The sequence below is a fragment of the Lygodium microphyllum genome, chromosome 16 (genome assembly GCF_053477565.2).
Source record: "Lygodium microphyllum isolate KBCC chromosome 16, Lygodium_microphyllum_v1.1.10, whole genome shotgun sequence".
Taxonomy (NCBI): Eukaryota; Viridiplantae; Streptophyta; class Polypodiopsida; order Schizaeales; family Lygodiaceae; genus Lygodium; species Lygodium microphyllum.
Genome location: NC_141150.1, coordinates 37,757,777 through 37,764,783, shown reverse-complemented (window position 1 = coordinate 37,764,783; position 7,007 = coordinate 37,757,777). Strand labels below are relative to the sequence as shown.

The 7,007-nt window shown below is 39.5% G+C and overlaps 2 pseudogenes; both read right to left on the bottom strand.

Moving 5' to 3' along the window:
• Positions 1-1,101: 1,101 nt before the first annotated feature.
• Positions 1,102-1,521, bottom strand: LOC148022714 (small ribosomal subunit protein uS3y pseudogene; annotated as a pseudogene).
• A 32-nt stretch (positions 1,522-1,553) lies between these two features.
• LOC148022713 (small ribosomal subunit protein uS3y pseudogene) lies at positions 1,554-5,021 on the bottom strand (annotated as a pseudogene).
• Between the last annotated feature and the right edge of the window lie 1,986 nt (positions 5,022-7,007).

Sequence of the window (7,007 nt, the reverse complement as noted above, 5' to 3'; positions counted from 1 at the left end):
CATTGTTCCAGCTCTTAATGCCGCTCAGCATGATGGGTCTCATATTGGCATAGTGTGTCTTTAAGCATAGCAAAATAGTCCGTCTCAGGAGCACCTTCTTCAAGCATACCTTCACGATCCTCTTGGGTGGATCTAGGAGCATTCATAGGTGCACGGGGATCTCTGATCTCGTGCTATAAGTCTCACTTCATAGCTCTTGATTTGGCTCTGCAAGTAAGGCATCATAGTAATTAGACCGGTCTTCAAAATCCCTGTGCGTGACAGCCATGGCAAGTCCTCTTGCTACCACCATTTCTGAACAATGATGCCATGTCTAGGCATCCACCGGCCAAAATTTTTGGCATCTAACTTTTGCATACTAGGCCCCTCCTAAGAGTCTTGTCACTAGTAGGTCACAGTATTCCATGACCATCTATCCTCCTAAGAGCATTGACATTTTCAGGGTGAAGCACATCACGGCCTTCTCTTCTCTGCAAATTGTTGTCATCCTCAGGGTGAAGCATAGCAGCACCATCAATCATCATTAAAGTGAGATCCCCTTCAGGGTGTAGTATACCAGGGCCTTGGGGGCTTAGAATGCTAGCACCATCAGGGTGCAATAAACCAGGGCCTTCCATTATCTGTAAAACATGATTTCCCTACGGGCATAACAAAACTGGACCATCCATCCTTCTAGGCATGTTCTATCCATCAATATGCAACAATCGAGGTCTATCAATACACCTCTCAACCTTGATAGACCTGGGGATGCCCATGGGCCTATCTTCACCTGGCAGCCACACTCCTCTCTATCATACATCCTTAGTTCCATGATTTCTCTAAGAAGAAGGGAAAGGGGCACTGTTTAACAGTCGAGCTAAGCCAAAAGGCAACAATGCAGACAAAGATGACAAGAAGAAAGAGAAGGCCTCTTTTCAAAAGTAACTCTAACTGGATCTTTGGCTCTTCACTCTTGCAGCTCTCTACTTCTTTCTCTAGTTCTTTAGCATGGCTTCCCTATGCTTCTTTCTCGAATGGCAGAGAAGCCGAAGGGCAGATCTTTGCCTCATCTTCTTCTCTCTGACATTGCACTCCCTCTGCTGTTCTCTCCTCTGCTTTGATTCATTCTTCAAAAACTTCTTCTTCTTCTTTTGGAGTGTGAATAGTGACATTGTCAGGAAAAGGAATAGCAAGCCCTTGTTTTCCCTTCAGATCCCAATCCAACATAATCTTAACCTTGATACCCAACACTCTCTCTCTAAGTAAAACATGGCCAACAACAGAATCAATGTAGAGATTAACTAGGTGACTAGATGTAATCATGTACCCATCCTTAAACTTCTTTGACCTAACTCTCTCAGCTCTAAGTTTTCCACTGACAATGACATCGCAGCCCTTAGCACGGTTTACCATAATGAATCTCAAAACTCCATAGTAGGCCCTTCGAATGGCAAGACGATGCAAAAGCTTGTACTGCAACGACTCAGCTTGGGCAATCACACAAAGCCCACGGTTGTGGACCTTCTCAGCATAAAGCTCCATAGTTCCTTCAGGGAAATTGAACCTCTTTTGAACTACAGAATAGTAGAATCAATGCAGAGATTAACTGGGTGACCAGATGAAATCATGTACCCATCCTTAAACTTCATGGACTTAGCTCTCTGAGCTCTGAGTTTTCCACTGACAATGACATCGCAGCCCTTAGCACCACTTTCCATAATGAATCTCAAAACTCCATAGCAAGCACTTCGAATGGCAAGACCACCGAAAAGCTTGTACCACAACAACTCAGCTTGGGCAATCGCACAAAGCCCATGGTTGTTGACCTTCTAAGCATAAAGCTCTACAATTCCTTCAAGGAAATTGAACCTCTTCTAAAGTATAGAATAGAAGAATCAATGTAGAGATTAACTGAGTGACCAGATGCAATCATGTACCCATCCTTAAACTTGATGGACTTAGCTCTCTGAGCTCTGAGTTTGCCAATGACAATGACATTGCAACCCTTAGCACCACTTTCCATAATGAATCTCAATACTCCATAGCAAGCCCTTCGAATGGAAAGAGCACCCAAAAGCTTGTACCGCAACGACTCAACTTGGGCAATCGCACAAAGCCCAACGTTGTTAACCTTCTCAACATAAAGCTCCACTGTTCCTTCAAGGAACTTGAACCTCTTTTGAGCTACAGAAGTCAGTTGTCTGATTCTCTGTCCTTTCTCACCGAGAACATTCTGAGTCTTGGTGGCACGGATGATGATCTCTGTGGGCATGGAAGTGACACAGACCTCGACGCCTGAGTATCCATGTTCTTGGGACCTTCACACCCTCAACTAGTGCATACGGCAAGCCACAGTCAATAATGGAAGGCATGCGTCACTTGCGGAGCGATTCCCCTCTCACGAGACGAGTCATGCATTCTTCTCTGCATTTTCTTAGGACAATGGAACTTGCTCTTGATGTTGATCCCAAAGCAATATTGGTTGCTACCCAACGTCTTGTAGATGCATTTTGACTTGAAATCTATGAGTTGGATGATTCAATACCAAACTTGGCTCTCCTATTCCAAGCACATGGATTTGATCCTTCAAGCCAGAATCAGACTTCCAAAATGCTGAAGAGTGCACTATTGTCAAGAACAACACATCTGAGTTAGGTGACCTGGATACAAGGCTTCAAGAAAGAGAGGCTTATCACATTCCACATCTCATTTTCTAGCAACCCACAGACCAAGCAAAAACACCAAATAGCACAAGAAGTGCATATGCACGGTCGCACGAGCATTTGCGATCATGTGGATGAATCAGCCAAAGAAACTAAAAATGCAGCCTCAGAGAATGATGATGAGCCATCGCCACCAATTCATAGATGTTGGTGGGATGGTAATGGTGGGGTAGAAGTTTGCAGGAAATTACAGAGGCAGCCTTGGGGCTTCAGCAAGATATGGGGTGGTAGTCAGGTGCTCCATATGCTCAAGATGAAGTGAAGAAATCCATGGCATCACCCATTTGCAAGGGAGGAGCATGGTCTAAGAGATATGAAATGATCTTGGCTTGGTACTCCATGGAAGCTCCAAGAGGGAGCTTACAAGGAAGAAAGAGAAGACCTCTTTTCAAACTCCCAAGAAAGCTGCCATCTCTATAGTACTCCCTGACTCCTGTTCTCTTCAATGTTGTACTTGTCTTGGTGTACCTGAGAAAATTAGGGTTTCCTGAGACTGAAGAGAGAACTAAATCTAAAAGTAGGAGAGAGAAATGAAGGATCTAAAAACTAAGCTCTAATACCAACTCTAGTGAAGGAGACCTAGGAGAGAGAAGGAGAGAAGGAAGAGACTGCAAAGAGGAGAGAGAAAGGGGAAGAAGATGAGAGAAGTAGAGAGAGAAAAACTTGCAAAAGAGAGAGAAAGGCATGAAAAGAGAGAGAAAGATGAGGGAAGACATGGAAGCTCGAAGGAAGGAGAAAAGAGACTTGATTATTGATAAAACTAATGCCCTTATTGGGTCTCTCAACACCTTATATACCCCATCAGTGTAATTGGGTATTCCTATGATAGCCTGTGTCCTAGCCGTCTATTCCCACTCTTTTACATAAACATACAAAATCCATAACTTTGTGATTTAAGGAAAATTATGCATTTTTGAGATTTTGTTGTGCTTATAACGTTCCTATGTGGATTGAAATATGATTAAAAATTCATTCTAAGTAAGATCAATCAATCTAAATCACTAATTCAGTACATATCAATAATTTTCTATAAATAAATAGTAAAAAATAAGAACAAATAGAAAAAATATGTTTATTGCATCCAAAAATAGGAAAAAATAAGATTTGTGTTTGTGAATGTATGGTAGAGCTGAATCATGAGGTTTAGCCTTAGTTCAGTCTTAGCTCTATGTTAAAGTGGATTTTTATTGCTTTTGTAAAAGAAAAATACATAAAAAACATGCCTTAAACCTATCATCGAATACATAACTTTAAATAAGAGAAAGAAGGGGATTATTGAGTGCTTAAAGTATGGTGAATTTTTATTTTTTATGATGCACGATATATAAGGTACGTTGTTTAAAAATAAAAGGGTCTAGTAGTAGGAGAATGCTTGGTACTAGTTCTAAGCAGCAAACAACAATCATGGATTAGAAGAAAGGCATGGAGAGAAGTATCTTTGCACTTTCACAATGCTTATTGTTAGTTAATAAGCTTGTTTGAGTACGGTAGTCATACTCAATTACATTGCACACACCATATGGTATTATCCTAGATCTATAGCAATTGCTTTCATGCGCCACGATGACCTAGCTTGAGAGTGTCAAGTACCCTAAGCTATAGGGTTAGAGGTTTGGTTCCTTGGGGAAACATTCTATGAGGACCACTTGTTATCTCTTGGATCAATTCATCAAAAGAGTGGAGCTTTTTTCGAATGTGTTCTATGTGTTCACACGGCATATCTTGGGGCCAATCCTCGAGGTATAGGAGAGCCGTAGTGGGGCTGCAGCAATTACTCGATGGGCACTTCCTTTTTTTGTGCTTACATGGTGTATAACATTTATATGTGTAGGGACTCCCACTAAGGAGTGTAGGGAATGATTATCTGTTAGAGTACAATTTGTACAAACCTAAATTTTTGTATTCGAAGCTAGGGTAGTGTACCCCTTAGATGATCATTGCCATGAGGCTATGTGGGGTGGTTTTAGGTGAGTAGTGGAGGTCATGCTAGTTCCATAGAGCTAGTGTCGGGCCCGTTTTAGGTCTCAACAGGTGTGATGCATTGGGCTTGTTTTCTCAATCTGTGTAGTCTCAGAAACTTTTTTCAAAATAATGTGATATTGGATTAATTTTTTGAAAATGAATACAAGTAGGAAGTAAGCTCATGAGATAAGTTGAGAAATATAGGTTTTCTTATGAGAGTAGCTCAAATTTGAGTTGTATCACAGGCCCTCATGAGAAGGCAAGGTTAGCCACTCATATAGTGTGTAAATAGAGGTGCCATGTCAAGAAGAGGTCAACAACTTACATTTGTTCATCAGGCTTTAGAGAATGTGTCATGATTGATAAATAGGCAACATATAATTCTTCAAGGCTGGAACTACATTTATAAAAAGGAAGGTGCACCTATCTTTGAGAGAGAATTGCATTTATTTATCATAAATTCATTATTTTTTTCCTTCCTCAAAGAATCATTCTTACATACTACAAGATTTTCAATTTTCCTGCCTAAATAATCACTCACTCACTCACTCACTCTCTTCCTTCCTTCCTTCCTTCCTCCCTCCCTCCCTGTCCCCCTCTCTCTCCCCCCTTTAGATATATTCAGAATTGTTACCTTATTATATGGAGCTTCTTCAAAACCCAAAATTTCTATGAAATTGTCAATTTAATAGCCAAAATTTATATGTAATAGCTACACTAGATTTGTTATTCAATATACACGAGAAAGGATACTATGCTGAAAGGAATGAGATTGTTACCTTAGAAGTTGGCACCAATCTATGCTCCTAAGAGGCTCATGCATTTTGTCCATTGATGTCCCCTCTCCATATGTTGATCAATCATCAACATCTCAATTCATCTTCACTATCTCTTAAACTTTGTCCCTCTATGTGTCTCTATCTCTCGTGTAGATATAGAGTTTGTATCCTATCAGACATAATATCTGTGATTCTCCTCGCTATGTTACTCTCTCAGTCACTACAATAAAACCTCCACCTATACCTTTTCAAAAATATGAACTAGCAAATATTTCAATCACTTCTAAAACATTCTTAATCTATATTAACCTCTACCTATTACATGTAACCACGACTTACATACACTACATCCACCTAATGGAACTATTCGTCCATTAGGGGTGACATGGTAAATATTTTATAACCTCGATTGAGATATGTAATGTTATTTTTACTAATTTTTAAATATCATTAAAGTTTATAATATTATTTATTATAAAGTATGAACAATGAATTCCTTGTTTTCACCTGCTCAATTTACTATCACTATCAGATGGTGTAAAGAACAGGGAAAAATTGTTGATAGAGCATACTATATGACTCAGAACTCATTCCCACCTTATCACATAATCCCTCAGCGTCTATAGCAGTAAACAAGTTGCTCACATCCCTAAGATGTTCACTTGTGACATCATCTACAATGTCCTTGAATTTATGATTTTCCAACGCATTTTTTACCATATCCTTGCTTAGGACTTTGGCAATAGTATCATTCTCTGCACGAGGGAACATATTTCTCATTGTAGCAAATTGAGCATATATCCATCTATGATATTGTCCACTTCCTTTGGTTAATTGGTGAATTGGTTTAATTGATCAGATGCACCAATGTGCTTCTTTGGTTTTTAAAATGGGCCCAATCTCGAATGTTTTTGTGAGCTTCCTCTTTATGTTTCGATTCTCCTTCTCCAAGTCCATAACTTTAGATTCTAACTCCATATTTTACACATGTGTAGCCTGCATAGCATCTTCAATGACAACCATTGCTTGTTGTAGGCTCTAGATCTCCCTATTCTTCTCAACTAATAATCTATCATTTTCCATCAAAGACTGTATATTCCCTTGTAATATTGTCAGCATATTTGTCAAGGCTTGATGAACCCTAGCTAATCCTTGTGTGACAAGTCTGCATGTGTATCCATACAATCCTTCATTGCCTTCACAAACAAACTTTACAAATGGTGGCCTTTGAGTGATTGGATCGGGTGGATAAATGCACCCATCAATCCAAAGGTCCACATTTTTTTTTCTTACATTTATTTCTTATTGCATCCTGTATCTTATTGCATCATCCCTTTCTACAGTTCTTTTGAGTATTGGTGCATATTCATCCTCCAATTGAAAGTGAATATCTCACAATATATGTATTCTTTGTTAACCAATATGATATTGTCTATTTCTCTTGGTTGAAGTCATGATAGACCCTAATAAACCCCTAATCTGCCTGTAATCTTAGCTTTTAATCTACCTCTTATCAACATCCAATCTTATCTTTTGTTCTAACCAAAATATTCTCTCTCTCTCT